The 19,205-nt window shown below is 45.8% G+C and overlaps 1 protein-coding gene across 5 annotated transcripts in view; it reads left to right on the top strand.

The window, feature by feature from the left end:
* The window catches only part of FHL3 (four and a half LIM domains 3), a gene marked incomplete at its 3' end in the record, with an annotated part of 254,792 nt that overhangs the window by 107,117 nt on the left and 128,470 nt on the right, over positions 1-19,205 (top strand). For all 5 annotated transcript variants that reach the window (XM_069622668.1, XM_069622665.1, XM_069622669.1 and 2 more), the window contains 1 exon segment: positions 4,683-4,743.

Genomic DNA, 19,205 nt, shown 5'->3' with positions numbered 1-19,205 from the left:
TCAGTTTTTGAAGTCTCATTTACTTTGTCACCCTGCTTTCTAGAGCCATTGGTACTATATCTTACCATGATGGTTGGGGGACACCCTTGCTTAGAAAAACAGTCTGAGGGACCCGTGGAAAGCAAACATTATAATGGAGACAAAGAAATACAACCGGGGGTTAAGAGCCGACAATTATTATGAAACGGCCAGCCGGCAGGGAGCTGAAACATTAAATGCCCTCTGAAAAGCTATTAGATCCTCTTTTTATCAGCAGGTAGCTGATGTGGAGGAACCAGTGTTAAAAGGCAATGCAGTTATGACTTATGACACATTTGTATACCCTCAGGGAAGTGACGGCCGGATGGGCTCCAGAAAACGCTGATTATAAGGGAGCGCTGCAAAGGGCACATTGAAAGCCCCAGAACAAAAGTAATGTAAAAGGAAGATATTTCTGTGTTATAAGACTGCTGATTGGCAGCCTGGGGGAAGTTGATGGGGGATCCTCCGTGGCTCGAGACCTCTTTCAACTGAAATGGTTGAAAGGCCTTGATGCCATGCCTGCATGCATTATCCAACAGGACACAGTCTGTGGCACATTGCGGTTCATTTCACACAGAGTCATCCCCAGTCATTGGACAAATTCTGTTCTCGAACCCTTGCAATCATACATCCAGGCTGTGATATACATACCCGGCGGGTACACTGAGAAACGACCAGTCCCAACAAGGCACTTAAAGCCCATCTCATTGGCAGATGTGCGTAAGAGGCAGTAACATATCCTTGAACAAGCATTGAAAGGACCAATAGATGTCGCATTTGTGAAGGCATTGTTAAGGCATTTCCGGCTGCAGTCGTTGGGTCACACTCTGCTGTATTGTTCACTCTCGCACTGTATGAATCTGATTTTTTTTCATTGCTGGCATGATGCCAGCTGGGTGAGTGCAAGGACGAAATGCCTCGTTCTGCTTTCATTGGAGGATGGGCTTGGCAAGCAAGGTGACATTTGACATGGTCGTGAGCTTCCCTTTAGGAACTGAAATTGTCAAAAGGGAGGGATGCAGAGACCTACATTGATTAGTCATTTTCCCCCTTTCAATTTAGTTTTTCTTCCTGATGAAGGCTGGGCCGCTTAAGTTTGGGTGCCTACACACCGAAACTTAAGCACTTGCGTCGACAATAATAATTAATCATCGATATCAACACTTGATGTCACACGATGGACTCTTGATTATATTTGTTTTTATTCCTCCCAGAAACCCTCTCCAACACTGATGGTTGCAAAGGCACCCAAGCTGTCCCAGCCTCCACCGCCAGTGTCAAGACCTGCCTTGATCCTTCATCTCTTGGTGGATGTGAGCCTTGGTCTGAAATCGGGTGTGGCCTAGTGACGGCACAAATAGGAGGTCGGGGTACTCACATGTCCATGTATCATGCCACCATGTTATGTTACTTGGATGTATAGAACGCGACGTCCACCAAAAAGGCATCTTGGCTCTGAAAAGCCTTCCTAATGAATACGCAGTTTGAGCTACCATAGAGGAAATTGGGGAGGAGGTAGTAGCAAGCCGAGGTGTGACCATTGTACCTCACACCAGGAGCCTGTCCTTAAAGTAATCGATCAATATTAACATTGGCACCAAATACACAGGGACAGCGGGGGAAACTGCCCCCTTCTTTAGCAATAGAGCCAGAAGCCTCACTTTGCACCATAGCGATGACAGCAGTTTTCAATTTCTGACTGTTCATCCTACACGAGACTGCACAGTGTCAAGGCTGCTCTTAGGGCTCTTCAACCTTTGGCTCTCCAGATGTTTTGGACTACAACTCCCACCAGCCCTAGCCAGCATAGTCAATGGTCAGTGATCAAGGAAGTTGTAGTCTGAAGAGCAAAAGCGTGCGGACCCCTGCGCTAATGGCTTTTAAGTCATGTACATTATTATGTAGTGATATGAGCAATTTCATGGATCTGCTTCAGGTGTTGAACTCTTTCAACGTTCAGGGAGAAACCCTATAGCAGACCTCGGAGGTTTAGCTGCCTGTTGCTGAGATGTTATATGTTTCGACCTGGGGACAGGTACGGCTCTCTGGCTTTGCTAGGTGTGGGAATTTCTGAACCCTGCCACCCACCCTCCCCCAGCCCCCGTAGCAGAAGCCGAACATTGGCACCCATGGATATTGGAATATTGCGCAAGATCACAGCCTCGTCCTATTCCACGGCATTTATATGGCATTTGCAAAGCTCACATCCAGCAGCGGTGGTGCCACAATGCCTCTTGCCCCGGGGCATGTGTGGCTTGATGGCTCAGAGGGCACGGTGCAAGCTGCGTGCATGGATGTAGGGCAACGCATCCGATCATCTTCAGTTCGGGGCAACCTGAGCTGGGAGCTCTTATTGTGTCACACACCTGACCTTGTAGGAATTAATGACTGCTTTCACCCTGAGGGAGGAGCAGGCTCCACCTAGGGAAACACCAGCGTTGGCATTTGTAAAGGGTTGGGAGGGAGGGGTCAGTGTTTGTTCAAGGAATTCAATGACTTTCTCGACTGCACTGCTTTCCATGGACACTTGGAAACACGTATGACTTTTTACGTCTGTTCCCATTCACTGTATTAGTTAAAAAAAAATTGTTCTGTAGCAGGGCTTAAATATATTCTGTAGAGAATAGAAAAGAGTCCACGTGCTTAGCTACACAGAAAGCAATCAATACGTTTGGTTGTGTTCATGTTGCCCAGGGACGTCATTTCACCAAAATGCCAGGGGTAGCGGAAGTGGCATCACACGACCCTTGACCCCTGGTGACATCACAGGAAGTGATGTCATTTGACCCCACCCCGAAGTGATATCGCGGGAAGCGATGGAACACAGCCTTTCACTGTTGACAAAAAAGGAAGTGACATCACATAGCATTGTACACTACAGAAAATATGGTTACAACGATATCACTATATGGTGATGAGCAGTCGATCTGTAGACAGTAAACTGATCAACGCTGGAAAACGGTGCTCAGAGCTGTTTCTTGACTTCTGGTTGCTGGGGAACCCGTCCAGGATCTCCAGGGGCCAAGGTAAAACCTTTGTTCTGCACCTCCCAGCCCGGAGGATTTCTAGAGAGAACTTGTAGGGTTCCGCCACCTCCAGTGAGCACGTTCCTCTGGACTAGTGGTCTCAACTTATAGAAGGCATTGTCAAGCCAGCACATCACCCCAAATATTGTTCTGGCTTGGTTGAGGGAACATTCTTGCCCTTTTCTTGGAGGTCTATGCCTTCACGTCTATGGCAGAGCAATTTAGAACATACTGTACTCCCAACAAAGTTGCAAATGTAAACTTTATTCGAAAGTCAAAACATAATTCAACAAGGGATGGTCTCAACCCCTCAAATAGGCAATCTGCTAGAGAAGATTTGTTCCCGTGTTTCCCACTTTAAGGGGTCTAATTCAGGCTGATGTGTTTGGAATCTTCTGCCTGGTGATGTCATAACCAGAGTGCTTTGTCTGCAAGAAGTGGGGTAAGGTGCAGGAAGTTGTTAGAGCTGTAGGAAATCCCAAGTGGCCTGAACCTTTCTCGTACTAAAAAAGTCCTCTCCCAAGCGACTCTACTCCGCCCCCTTCTCCTGTCTGCCTCCAACAAAGAGTCTCTGTTAATTTCCACCCTGATGTGATTTCCTTTGGCCTGTCCCTTGAAGCACTGTCCCTATCCCTGCCCCATGGGGGCAGTTCCTGTCTTCCTGGAAGGTGACAATACTTTCCCAGGGAAGACAAAAGCTTTTTGCTGGGGAAAAGCTGATCTGGCCTGTTTTTTGTAAAACTCACTCCCAGGCAGTGAATACACAGAAGCCTGTGCCTGCTAGGACACTATCAACCAAGCTGCTAATAACATGACACCAATTGATTTTGTCTGGATAATTGTGGATTCCAAAACACCACCATGCCAAAACCAGATATGGTTTATATTTAGATTTTCATCTGCCACCAGGTTCTGGGGGCACACAATCGTATAACTAAAGTCTGTCCCATGATTCCACAAGGTAAACGTTAGGTCCTGCCTGCTGGGCTTTTGGTTCCGACAGCTGCTGGCAGAAATGCACATGTCTCTTCGGAACCGCCATGAAGACAAACCACAAAGCAGCTTCTGAGTGGTGTCAGCTTACAGGCTCTGCAGGGTTTGTGTGTGCACTATGCTTTTTAGCATGGAGCATTGTGATGGGGGCCTGATTTGCAGACCCCCACTTCCAGAGACAGATTTACCTGCATAATTTTTATATTAAAGATCACAAAAGCTTAGGCCATTCCACCCTCACAGATGGTGTTCTATCACAGATATAATGATTTTAGGCAGTGCATTGTGCCACATTCCAGCTGCTTCAAAGCGCTGTAATACTGGGTATAATACATTTCCTAGTGTTTCATGATATTGTTCGAAACTGTGTCCTGCTGGCTGAATGCAAACGTCTGATGCGAGTGCATGACTCGCACAGCCATCGTGCCATAAATGACACAGCCTGTGGTTGCGGTGCTGTTTTCTTCAGGCTCTCTGTTACTGCTTCTCATGTTTGTAACTTTACATGGCTTATTTCTTTGAGTATGCACATTATTTGTGTGTGTGTGTGTATACATATGTTGTATGACATTCCCATGATGTACATAGATGTGTAATAACCGCTGATCTGACGCTCAGTTTTGCTGTTGTTTATTTCCACAGAAGTGGTGACCCTAATTCTTCCGCGAGTTGACGCCAGTGCAGTGGTACCCTTTTTACCCCGGTAAGAACATTGCTTTTTCTGGTGACGGTTTCCGCTGGGCACATGCCTGGCGAGTGCACGTTTAACAATGGGTTTTGAGTTGTTAGTAAAAGTTCTATTGTACCTGCACAGCATCTAGATACCTGTTCTGCACTCAAAGCCACTACAAGTATTTTGCCACCTATATTTTAGGATGGCCAACTTTACAACATGAATTTGCAGGATGATTTACACATGGTGGCACATTTGAAGAAGGTTGTGGCATGTGCGTTGCCACATGGCATCGTTTGTTCCCTAACCCATGGTTCCCACCCCAGCCATCCATTGTTATGCACACAGGACATGCAAGTCATGTTAGATTTCTCTTTATGGCATGTCCTGCGACTTCCAAGTCCAGGTGAGCCCAAAGACATGTAGACATCCTAATTTGCATATTGGCCGGGTTTGAAATGGAGGGGAGCTGGGAACTATTTAGCTCCTGCTTGTAGCCTAGAAGAACTTGGTTAGCCTGACACCAACAGGCCAAGTGATGCCAAACAAACACACCTATGTGAATTTAACTCTGTGCATTTTGGACAATATATAAATAAACATTAAGACACAGCTATACGACATTTGAAGCTTAAGGTGTTATACGTAATAGATACAATGATATTTTTGTATCTTATGGTGAAGTTCACTTTGTAAAATGCTTAGTATTTGCTTCTGATCCCGCCTTTGTAGCTCCTGGTTATGGTTAATGTTGGATACCCAGGAGCTGCTTTTAGCTCCTGCTTATCCAATCTTAATTTCGATCCCTGATTGACATCGCGTGAAGTGACTTCACTGAAAATACCACTACTGGTGTCAACAGTCTTGGGTTCTCCAGGGCAACAGTGGTAGGAGCATTAAAGGAAGATTCCACTTGTCAGCAAGAAGATAAGTAAATGTGTGGTGTGCACTATATGAATGGTCATTATTAATAATTTAAAACTCTTCCGGTCAGTAAACCACGATGGAGGATTTTTTCATACCAAAAGCTGTAAACGGGTTCACTTGTAGCAACTGCCAATTTTGGCAGATAAGTCACAGCCAGATTCAATGATTTACTCAGGAACACATTCTTTCATTAAGTGGCAAAACCAGGGTTTGGGCTCAGTCTGGTATTTAATAACTTGACTGCATATCTACCCAGCTATAGTTCAGTATTTGTTATGGTTTGGGTTTTAAGAGGTTAAATTCTAATTCTAATATTAATTGTGTTAATATTAGTATTACTAATAATATTTTTTGATAGAACTACCTTAAACATACACAAATAACATAAGAAATTAACCTTCCAGGTGGAAGTTAATGGAATGTTATAAAGTGGTCTTAACAGAGACAATTCCTTTTGTTTATGGTGCAGAAGGAAGAACCGTGTACACATGCTGTAGAGGAGTTACATTTTTTTACAAGTATTCAATTGTGGTAAATCATTCTGACACAGACAATTGTTGTTGCTCACCTGAGGAAGAGAATTCTGAGGTTCATTCTTATTCAAGGAAGAGAATGAACATTCTACTTTGGTATATCAGTGAAATGTTGGAGCTTTCTGTTGTCAAGTTAACATTACAAAGAACGGTGTTGAAACTTTGCTACAAATTAGGATTTCCTTATTTATTTTTGAACTGTGGAACAGAATCTGTCTTGAAGCTGGGGAAGGGGAATTCACCCAGATCATAAGAAGGAACTGTGGTCATATTACAACTTCAAATAGTTATATTTTGTTGAGTCAAAATGCCATGCATTTCCTTACTGGTTTTTTTAATGTATAAGTGTGAGCGGCAGATATCCTTTGTTAGAGTCTTTCCTTTAGTTTCTTTTAGGGTGGCTAATCCTCGTCAGGGTAGGGATAGCGAGGCATGTACACAACCTTTTTATTTAATAAAATGGTGAATCTTGAAAACCTTTTATAAAGTTGTCCGCTTCACATTTCTGACCCCTCCCACTGCCCATTTAAAACACTGTTAAGGGGGCAATCGTCCTTACCCAGGGACGACTCACTTCTGTGTTTAGGACATCAACCCCTAATCTTTAATATAATGCTTTGTTGATACCAAGCGGAGCTTCACTGAAGCAAAAGTGTTTCCCTGCGCTTTGAAATTTCCAGTGGAAATAGTGGCAACTCGTGCTGGGGGGGGGGCTTGGGGCAGTAATCCTATGGTAGAGGAGCAACGTTTGGACTTCCCCCTCCACCACCCTGTCTCAGACAGGTTGTGTGTGGGACGCGGGGCACAGCATATGAAATCGAGACATTCCCGCAGAAAATCAGCCGGTTGAGTACCCTAAGTTATTTATTAATTTAGACAAACTGTAAAACTTAAGCTTTCTGTTTGTGGCCAGTAATGGAATTGCTTATCTCTAAAGTCCTGGAACAGAAGTTCAGGCTATTTTCACAATGGTCCGTAATGGATATTACCATTCTAGATATGTCCAGTTACAGAAATTACCTTTCTCCGGCAACCAGCATGACCCATACCCTAAGTGTCTTGTATAAGTATGGGAAGTCACCAAATGTCCAGTAAGAGGTCTGTCAGTGCCTTCGGTGCCTTCAGTGCCTTCAGTGCTCAGTAACAGACTTGTCCAGTCCTCACAGTGTCCAGTAACAGACATGTCAGGTCACCTTCATGACCAGCAACAAGTAGAACCATTACAACAACTCCTAGTAAGAGTCATGGTTAGTCTTCACTTGACCAGCAACAGAATAAGGAATATCCCAGAGAGCACATGCGTAGAAGCATGGTTGGGCCATGCTGCCACAGCTTACCTATGTTTCAGTGGATGATGCACCTTTCACATCTGAGGAAGGGCGCTCTGCCAATCGGGTGGCTGGAACAGTGGGTGAGAATACAGTGTACTGCTGGCTGTTTTCATCCACCCACGGTCCTTATCTTCTTTTTTATTGTTGTAAGGCAACATGGAGCCTCTCCCTATTGCCTCCTCACCCTTCCTCCCACCCCCCAAAACAAAACATATTCTTTCTCCACCCCTTCGACTTACCTGCTGGACCGGAGCTTTGGCTCGGGTCCCAGCACTCCTTCCGCCTGCAGCCGCCACCATAGAAATGGAAAAGGGACTTGGTCCCCTTTCCTGTGGTGGCGTCTATCTTTTTTTTTTCCTTCATCGAGTTTGCGTTGCGCGATACGCGCAGCAATTCTATGAAACAAAAGAAACCGTTCACACCCCGGATGAACCCTGTGATGCGAATAGCTTGCATCCCCTTTTTGCAGGGAGAGGAGTAGAGCGATATGGCCGGTAACAGCCCACAGCCCTCGCCGAAGCCTTCGCTTTGCTCGGGTCTGCCTTGGCTCAGGCTGGTGGGCCGTTACCGGCCATGTACCCACCTCCCGACGTGGGGACAATTGCCATCAGAAAGCGTGTTCACTTGAGCAAGCCTTTTTCTCATTGGATGGCTGAATTAATGGCCTTGCTGCAACATAGGTGAGCTTGACCGGCCGTACTGCCACTACCGCCATCATCCCAATATTGTTAATCATTGCTTTTGACTGCTTTGTTCCCATTGTTTGTCAGTATTTACAATTAAGTGCAGTGTGGACTGTCACTTGTTTTTATTTGTATTCTCACTAACATTGGGAAACGAGAACAGTACTTCTAGGTCAAACTATTGGGGTCCGAGCCAATGCTGTACACCTGATCCTTTCCCATCCTACTGTGTCCTCTTTCCAGCTGGATACTCTGCTGTGTTCTGCCAATGGGCATCAGTGATCCCCAGGCAGGAAGAGTGTGCAGCAGGGAATCATAGACTGCATAGTCAGATCAACACAGAACAAATTCACACCCAGAAACAGGTATTGGTAAGCACCATTGGGTCAATAGAGCAGCACTTGCATATATAGTTTGTGCCATGGGACTATTTCATCCAGTGACATGATGTTACCGTGCCACCATTGCGGTGAGGATATTGACCTCAATGCACTTACATCGGGGGTCTTCACTGGGCTGCAAAGGTGGTGCGGTTAGTCAGGGGCCGGCACTGAGTGGATGTGGAGTGGGCATGTAGGGGGAGTGAAGTGCAGGAAGAGCCCAGAAGAAGCAGGACACCATAGAAGCCGAATAGAGCCCAGTGTGGGGAAGAAGGTCGGGACGGGGCTCTGTGGGGTCAAGGGGGGATTCCCCCCCTGCATGGCCGGGTGAAGGGGATCCATTCCTTTTATGGGATGAATAACATACATGGGCATTAGAAATAGAAATATTAGTATTATTACGTGGCATATACACACAATGTCATTACGTTTCCTTTTATTTGACTTTTTTTTTAATTCTAATGCTCTAACATAATACGTGTCTGATTAAACTATAATGCTCCAGTTGTGAAGGTACTAAGTGACGAAATCGATTTGTAAAAATCGATTTCTTCAAAGACCGATTTAGAAAGACCGCCCGGAGTCAGTGGCTGGCAAGCACGCTGGAGCCAGAAGTCGCTGGGGCCCAGGTAAGGGTTTTGATTTTGTGTGTGTGTGTTATGTTTGGGGGTGGGGGGCAGGGAGAGGTTAAGTGTAATTGTGTGCGTGTTTGAATGCGTATCAGTCCGTGATGAGAGAGGCTTTTGGTGGGGAAGGTTGGAGGAGAGGGAGGTAAGAGGGGTCAGGGGCGACACCCCCCCTGATTGTCAAGTGTGGGAGGGGTAAGGTGGGTGAGTGGGGCGGGGGAAGGAAGGGGTGGTGGGTTGGGTATCATATAATGTGATATTACGGCATATTGAGGACCGCACCTAATCGACCGTTTTATTTTGTGTTGGGTCTTCAATTTGTGCTAATATCACCTAGAACCGTTGTGACATCACAATGAACCAGTTGTAATATAAAACTATTGACATCACACCCTGCTGATTAGTTTATAATCCTATAATCCTCAAATTGTCACATAGCAACTGGCTGATTTTATCATGACTTGAAGCCTATAGGCCGATAATTAATCCACTGTTCGGAAAAGCGCTGGGTGCATCAGGTCGCAGACAGCTGCACTCTACAAAAAAAGAGCGCTATTCTAAACACTGAGCAGTTACCAGGTGGCTTCTGGCTGATTCCGAAGGAGAATCCCGTTTGAAGTTTTCGTAATATACAGAATTATATACTCGTGTCAAGCCCACTTTAATACGCTCATGATACTCAAGCATGCATTTAAGTATAGAGACCCCACTTCACTTTTAGCAACAAGTTGATCACCTATTTACAGGAAAGTGGAATTCTGCATGTTTGGAAATGCTCCTCAACTCAACCCGAGCAAGAGAGAGGTCCGTCTGTTGGGCCAAAGAACACATTCGAAACCACTGCCTACATTTGTACCCCCTCCTAGATTGTTTGATGCCCCCATGTCCTGAGCTGATGAAGTAAAAAAACCTAGGTTTTATTGACCGAAAACCTGGACTAACATTTTCTAATCTATCAACTTTTAAAAACGTTTTTTTTAAAAAAAAACTCTGGCTCTAGTTTAGCGTTTCTCCCTGCATTGGAAAAGGACTCCTTCTGGTGGGAGGGGGGAAGGAGGGAGGTGCGGGGGTGTTCGACCCTCTCATCAACTCCAGTTTCGACGGTTGCAACTCAATCTACCTGGGTACCCCGGTCTATCAGCCCGATCATATTCACAAAGTCCAGAACACGGCAGTTTGTTCGAATTTTCAACTGTCAAGCTCCAACTCAAACCCCTCTTCTTGCCAATCATTACATTGGCTCCAGGTGAGAGATTGCATCACTTTCAAGGTTTTCGTTTTTTGTGTTTAAGTGCCTCCAGGGCTTGGCCCCTTCTTACCTCCAAATATGGATTCACCAATAAACATTAATTTGTGGTTCCTAACAGGGCCAGCCTTAGGGCAGGGTCACCCAGGCGTCCTCCTGGGGCGCCATTAGCCCACCCCCACGCCAGCTCAGAGGAGTCTTTCAAGGTCTCCTCTGAGCTAGTGTGGTGGGAGAAGACGTGACAGGCGCTCTCAGGAGTGGGGCGCATTTAATAACAATCGGGTGATGATGCTTTCACATCAGCGCCTATTTAAAAATGTGGCACCACCCCCCTGCATGACCAGGGGCGTGCAGGGGAGGGCGGGCGCCATATTTATGTTTTACCCCCCTGGGCCCTGCCGCGGCTAAGGCTGGCCCAGGTTCCTAAAGCCATTTGCAATATTGGGGCAATCGCAATCTTGCCGTAGCTGCACCACGTTTGTAGAATGATGTCCCTTTATCCATCAGATCAATCGATAAAGCTCTACAATTTCATAAAGCCTCAAAATCATGACTTATCTGCTCATTCGGTTTCTTGAGTAGGTGTCGATTGATACAGATTTGCGCCTTGATGCAGTTCAGTCTGGCGCACTAAAAATCCTAAAATCAAATCAAATAATGGTATGTGTGTATAAAGTACTTGGACTGCATGTTTGTGCTTTGCATAGTGCAGAAGTCCTCTCTTGCATATAATATCCTCACAATGCACAGTCAGTCAGATTACACTCTATATTGTTTTTTTCTATTAATGTGTAAGAGACAACACCCACACTGCGCAATCGTCTACATAATGAAATGTGTGCTGCCCGCAGATAATAATCATTTACTAATTTTCTGCCCGGGAAAGCAGCCACTGTCTGAAAGTTACTCATCAGACCGTGCTCTTGGCTGGTGGCCCATGAATGCTTTCATAAAACTAGCCCTTGGGCTAGCTGGAGCCCCACCCTGCTCTCTGACTACAATGCAGCCCTCTATCCCAGGGTTCTCTGAACAGCTGACAAGTGCATCCTTGTAGCAACTGTCTGTGCCCCAGAAGACATGTCTTCGGTCCTCCGGGCTGGGAGGTTCCAGTGCGGGCCTGTGATGCCGGGGCAGCGTGCTACCCATTAAAATAATACACACTGTTGCCACGCTGGCTGTGCGTGAGGAAGCATCATGCATGCATTGCACCAGATTTGTGAGTCTGGACGGAAAGGAGTCTTGCGTGCTGCATTCGTTACGGAAGGAAGGGGAAAAGCTGGAGACCACGTGGTGGCTATCTTGTGGCTATGCCGTGATAACAATGTCCATAGGCTAGTTGTACATTTGAGTGACACCATTTCATTGGGTCAACCAAGTACAGTGTTTGTACTGCCTCCCTGACGATGTGATGAGCACTGAAACCGGTAGGAGAACACCAATGGCTGAGTAGGTGAATTGTGCAGGGAACCAGGGTGTGCCCTCTTCCTTCCTGTACTGTTAATATTCATGCATCTCTGGAGGGTGGAAACTTCAGAGTCCAATAGGGTGCTGCACCAGGGAGACACATGCCCCGCTTTGGAGTGCCACACTGTGGGCTACTCTCCCTCTGTGGGTCTGGGTGTGAGTAGCTGTCCTGCAAACCTGATGACTACAGTTACCAGAAGTCCTTGCAGCAGAATCATCACTGATTGAAAGCACTTGCACTGGCTGTGAGATGATGGTAATGAAGATTTGTTTATATTGCGCTCATCCACTCGAACCAAACAGAGACCTGCATCTAGGCACAGCGTTTTTTTCATTTGTTTTTTTTCTGCAGACTTCTTCAAGCAGTAAAAGGCTGAAATGTATATAAACAAGTATGTTTTTCGTTTTTAAAAAAAAAAAAAGTTCAAGCAAGAAATTTTCTGAATATCACTTGGCAATGCATTCCACAAACGAGGCCCTTTGATTGAAAAACATTGGTCACCCCTGTAGACAAAGCGAGATGGTGGGATAGTCAGCAGACTTTGCCCAGTTGAACGGAGAGACCGTATCGGATAGTATAGGATGATTTTGGAAGTCCGATAACTAGACGCTCCTCCATACATACATTTATGAATTAGGCAAAGAGTCCTAAATTCAATGCTTTGAGGGACGCGTAACCAGTGTACCTTCTACGGTAACAGGAAACGGATACAGTTTTGGAAAGACTGTATATCACTCTAACTACAGCGTTCTGGGCGACATGGAGTCGGTGCAGCTGATTCGCTGGTACCCCTAACAAAAGAGTGCTGCGGTATGTAAGCTGCAATAAAGCCGGCCTCCCTGACGATAAAATGATCACAGAAACCCATCGAAGGAGAACATCAGTGGCTGAGAGGTGGATTGTGCAGGGAATCGGAGTGTGCCCCTTCTATCCTCTTCTGTCATATATTTATACACATGTATTTATGTGAGGGTTTAGAGCTGCTAAGGGATGTGGCGGGCTGGGGCAGGAGAGTGGGCAAGAGAGGGGGGAGCCTCAGGGGAAAACCCCATGAAACAGAAAAAAGGGAGGTCCTATTTGATCTTAATTTCCACCAATTTTCCTTTTATCCCCTTTCAGCCTTCCAAGGTCTAGGCTGCTCACTGTGTGTTTGGGGTGGGGAGCAAGGGAGCGCATTAGCACCACAGGTGGGTACAATAATATGCAGAAACAGTATGGATACGCATAGGATAGACTATTAAGGGAACACTCATAAGGACGTGGAGGAAGGGGCCACAGAATACCGACCACCTGCACCATGCTGCTGCAGGGTCCAGCCTGAAACGATACCACTGCCGCGGACTGGCCCCATCGCGTGGGACTCTTGCTCATTGGAGCGTTCTATTGGCTATCTCCTAGCCTCCTTGATCTTAGTTAGCCTAATTAGGTCCCCATGCTAGCCACCTCTTTTCCTGAGACCCCTAACCAGTTCCACAGTACGATTGGCCTTGTACATCTACTTCTGTGATACACAATCAATGGAAGGCGTGAGCTGGGCTATCTAGTGACGGCTACTAAGGAGGGTGCAGCCTGTCTGGGCCTACTACGACCACAGCATCCCACTCTACCTGTTGTCACCCTCATCTAACACGTCTTTAGTGACTATTGACTCCTCCTGCCTTAATCGAACGCCTCAAAACGAAAATAACTACCACGTGACCCTCTTACCCTGCCCAGGAATCCTGCCTTCTGCTTAGCTGACCTGGTAAGCGTGGCACCTGCAGACGCGCCTTCTAATTGCATTAATTGTTGATTACTATTGTTATACAGTAGTACGATATTCACTGTAATTGACACTGCAAGAGGAAGCTTGTCTTCATTGCTCATTGGGCCCTGTTAACGTTAATCATTGTTATCACTTTACGGTTTGTTAGTAGTACACATACACACCTGCGGTCTACGATAATCCGATAGTCCAATGTTACTGTATTACACTGCATTATATCACTTTATCCAGCTGCCCACCTTCCTTGTACAGTCACACACTACCTCAAATACTACCACCATAGTGCACAGAATTTCTTACATCGATTCTTGTAATCCGCCCCACTTGTACGCACGTGCCTCTTATCCAAGACCTCACTTAATCTACTGGGATACTGGACCTAATAAAGCCTGGTTGTCGAGCTCTCTACTTGCAATCCCATCACAAATGATGTGACCCAGCCATGGACATTCTGCCCTAGTCGTACTTTCATATATGACAGCATATGCTCTCTGCCCTATGTGTACCCACTTGTCTTGCTGTTACATCCTTTCTATTGTGGCTTTACCATTTTGAAATTCAACTCGGCACCAGCACGCCAAAGGCCTGGTACCAGCCCTCCTACTGTGCAAGATCAAATATATGTCCTGTCACATATGATTGCTATACTCTGTGTATATACTGCTATAGTATAACCTACTTACCAATCAACTAGCCTAAGCGCCCCACCGCTGCAGAGCACTGTTGTGTATTGATTAAGTTCCCACTATAGCAGCGGATCGAGGACATGTCCATGTAATATTTGTGCCTTGTCAGTGTTAGCAATGCCCACGCTCTGTCAACTATGTTATGTAATGTTCGATTGAGATTAGGAGTACACAGACTAGCACTATACACCGAGTTATAGCATTGTTCCCAATTATACCACCTGCTCCTTGTGACAATTGCAGCACACAGTTCCTCCCTAGCCACTATGGTCCTATATGTACTGATCACAACCCTACAGCAGACTGCTAGCACTATGCATGCCTTTAGAGCCATACAGCTCAAACTATTATATGTTCTACTAACATTAAGATCTGATGCATATACACCTACCCCAAATAACAGTGACCACCTAAAAGCAACTAGAAAAAGTATAGATAGCCACACCCCTCTTACAATGACTCCAAATAAGCTGCACCCTCAGCTTATTGCTGGATGCCCTCCCCTTACCTCCCAACACTCTTACAACCTACCCTTGCTGTCCAATACCATACCGTTAGATAATTCTACCAGTATGGTCTCTATTCATAGCTCTTATTCCATCCTTTTGACCATCGGCATTCCTCTCTAACTAATCTCCTGTGCGCACCCCAGTCAGAAATGTGAGACTCCGAGCTTGATTATCCAAGCTCCACGCACTACCTACTAAGTCCACCCAAGCCAAACATACCCGTACCAACACGATGAAAACTCCCATCCACAACAAAAAATCCTTCCCATCCACCACTCCTATCCCCTCACCCAAAATACGCCACGCTACATCACCCACCATCCCTATTGCTACCACTTAGAATAAAGCATCTTCGAAGAACCCAGAGGTAGCTACGAAGCACCATGACAGTAAAGGCGCCTTAATTAATGCTAGATCCTTAGTAGCACACCCAACAGAAATAGCAGATCTTCTCAATGGCGAGGATTATAACTTCCTTGCTATAACTGAATCCTGGCTTCATGCTGCCGCTTGCCCTACCCTCCTCATAGCTATTCCAGACAACTACGAAATCATTAGAGCAGACAGACCAACTCCATAGGCGGTGGCATCGCTCTCATCGCCAAATCTGACCTAGCCATGATAATTATACCCTCCCCTGCCACTAGCTCATGTGAATTACTTACTGCTAAACACCCGATCTCTGACAATGACACCCTTACAATCCATCTTATTTACAGGCCAGCAGGACCCATTGGATCATTTGAAGAGGACCTTTCTGCCTTACTCTCCGTGAACACCAAATTGACCTCCCAAATACTTCTGCTTGTAGATTTTAATTTAAGATTTAATAATCCCAATGATCACCAATCCTTGGCCATTGCCAATGTCCTAACAGAACAAGGGCTCACACAAAGAGTGACCCAAGCCACCCACAACAAAGGGAGAGCCCTTGACTGGGTTGCTGACTATAACTGCATCACCACCATCACATTGATAACACCCCTAACCTGGACAGATTGTTATCTGATATCATTTACTATGCCAGCCACTACCCCTAAACCTAAGGTTATGCCCATCGTACCATCCCTCCCTACAAGGAATAAAAAGAACATCACTGCGGATAAGATCATTCCGCTTATCCTGCCGACTCTTCACCTACTTCCTAACTCAACTAGCCCAGATATCCTAATACATGTCTACAATGATGCTATGATAAAAGCCCTTGATACATCGGCTCCACTCAAGATATGGAAAAGCAAACCAAAAACCCACTTGAGCTCATGGTTTACGCCCCATCTAAAAACCCTGAGAAAAGAAAAAAGGACGCTTGCGGCCCTATGGAAAGTCAGACCTACTGATGAAAACAAATCCAATTTGATTAACCTAGCATCCCTCTACAAAAAAGGAATCATATGCGCCAAACAAGAGTCCTACAACGAGAGGATTAACAAAGCCAGCTCAAGTACTAGGGAATTATTTACCATTCTCAGGGAACTGGAAGCTCCTATCCCACAGGTAGATGATTGCCTCAAGGACAAGCCCTGGTGCACTAGCATAGAGAGGCCTCACAGAACAAAATATCCCGACCCCAAAGCAAAATTGCTGCTAAAAAAGCCACTCTACCTTGTATAGACAAACCCAGCATTACTACAGCAGCCACCAATAAACCTTCCAACCAGTTCACATTTTCTCAAGTCTCAATCTATGAGGTTGAAATAGTCATTCTATCTCTTAAACAGTCTAATTGCCAAGGAGACAGTTGCCCAGCACAGATCATCAAAGACGCTGCCAGAGACCTCTCGCCCTTCATAACTAAACTGATCAATTCCTCATTTACTTCTGGCACTGTCCCCAGCAACTTAAAAGAATCTTGGGTCCTACCCCTCCTGAAAAAACAGACCTTAGATCCCTCTATCCCAACTAATTACAGGCCTATCACCACTGTACCTGTTTTACTCAAGATTCTCGACATGGTGGCCTATATTCAAATTCAGGAATACTTAGAGTCAAATCACCTCCTCGGCATCCGACAATCGGGCTTCAGACCCCGACACGGTACCGAGATAGCGTTAATATATTTAAAAACACAGATAGACGAACTGAAAGACAAGGGAAAACAGCCCTGCGGTTACTCCTTGACCTCTCAGCCGCATTCAACTTGGTGGACCACCAAGTTTTCTGCAACCATTTGGCCTCAGCAACGCATTTCTCACATAGTGCCGTTAGCTGGATTAAATCCTTCCTCAATAACAGGACCAATGCGAGTCCTCTGACCTTTTGCAGCTGCCATCCCTATCCCTATTACCTGTGTGGTTCCACAAGGCTCATGTGTTTCCCCCACTTTGTATAATATATTCACAAAGCCACTGTTCGATGACCTAGATCATCTGGGTGTCACCTACACTAACTATTCAGATGACACCCATATCCTCATACCCCTATCGGGCGAATAGGACAGGGATCTGGCTTTGGTGAATAAAATATACCTCATCATTCAGTCATGGATGGCCACACATGGCCTTTGCCTGAACGATGACAAGACTGAGTTGCTAATACTTGGTTCAACATCCAACCTCAATAAACTAGACCAAAACTATACCACCTTCAACATTGATGGCAATTCCATCCATCTGGCAAAATTAGTAAAAACCTTAGGTTTTTACCTAGACTCCGCCCTCACACTCAATAAACATGTCAGCTCCCTGGCTTCCGCCACCACCTACACATGTAAGCTGATCAGAGCATGCAGACCGTTCTTGTCGAAGGTAAGCTGCACTACCCTAGCGAGAGCACTTATCCTTTCCAAATTGCATTATTGTACTGCTCTGTATCTAGGGGCCAACAAATACCTCATCAATAAAATCCAAACCCTGCAAAATAATGCCTTAAGAGGCGCTCTCAGTATATCCAAGAGAGAACACATTTCACATGTAAGCAGACAGACTAAATTGCTTAACACTAAAGATAAAATCACGCTCTAAACCTTATCCCTAACGCATAAATGTCTTAACCATGCAGCCCCTACATACCGTTCTGAGAGAATTAACAAACACCCCTCGACCCGCCCTACTAGGACCATCAATTCAGCACGTCTAGTGGTACCTAGATTCAAGCTAAAAAAGGCAGGGGGAACCAGCTTCCTGGTCTTGGCAGCCAAGTCCTGGCACGCCTTACCCATTCCTCAGAGAGCAGACCAACCCTTCTATATATTCAGGCGCAATATCATCATGGCCAGCCCTAGTCCTGCATGTGTCAGAACACACTAGAAACTAGACCACCCCTCCTTTCTGTCTGATCCACAAGCTGATTATGATCTCCCTTTGTATATATGTATATTCATTTTTGCACGTGTGGTTATTGTATTTCCTACCTTATACTCTGCAATATTACTGTCACTCCATTCTATGTAAATGCTGTAACTTAGTTGAAAGTATTCCTATAACTCACCATGTAAAGGCGCCCAGATACCCTTGGGTCGGGTGCGCCATACAAATAAATAAATAAACAAACAAACAAACATGTCATACCTGACAACTTGCATGCTTTTAGCATCTGTAACCCACCATGGAGCCAGTTCACTCACCCACCAACGCTCCCACCCGAGCCCTAGGCTTCAATCTCCCCTGACAAAAACAAAAAGCCTCTCTTTTTCACCTGCCCTGGCGACTAGAAGGTTTGAGTGGTATGGCCTGTGCTTGGCGAGCAGACATCCATGTGGGGGATATCAGACCATGTTGAAGGCTGTATGATGCGCGTGGAAGAACTTTTGGGGAAACGTAATTATTCTGATGTTTTTATGGCACCAGTTACCACAAGTAATGAGGTTGGCATTTGTATCCCCTTCCCAGGGCACACACTTGTTAGGGTGTGAGCCTGTCAACAAATCAAGGCTATGCCATCCTCTAAGAGGACAGTCAAGTTCTTCCCTTGGAATGAAAGGGTCGAAGCCGGCAAGTGGGTCTGGCGGCCTTAAGGAGGAAAGAGCAGCGAGTGGCCAAGATGGGCAGAGCCAAGGCTGGGATTAGAATTTGGGTTTACAGCTGGGGTCTGAAACCTCTGGCTTTACAGATGTTATGGACTACTGCTCCCACAATCCCTCCTCATTGACTATGCTGGCTAGGGCTGATGGGGAGGGGGGTGTACTCCAAAGCATCCGTCGAGCCGAAGGTTTCAGACCCCTGGTTCACAGGTCCACTGTCCGAAACGTACCCACTAAAGTGCAGCGCATTGCTGCCAGAGCCCCGAATGTGAAACGTTGCATAGTGGGAGTTTGCAGCGCAAGCACAAAAACACAAAAGTGCATTTGAGTGGTAGAAACCCCCATGGGCTATCTAGCGCATTTCTTCACTTGCGCCCAAA

Source organism: Ambystoma mexicanum, chromosome 11 (genome assembly GCF_040938575.1).
Source record: "Ambystoma mexicanum isolate Mex_15411 chromosome 11, UKY_AmexF1_1, whole genome shotgun sequence".
NCBI lineage: Eukaryota > Metazoa > Chordata > Amphibia > Caudata > Ambystomatidae > Ambystoma > Ambystoma mexicanum.
Note: the sequence above shows the minus strand (reverse complement) of the source record. Positions and strands in the feature narration are given on the sequence as shown.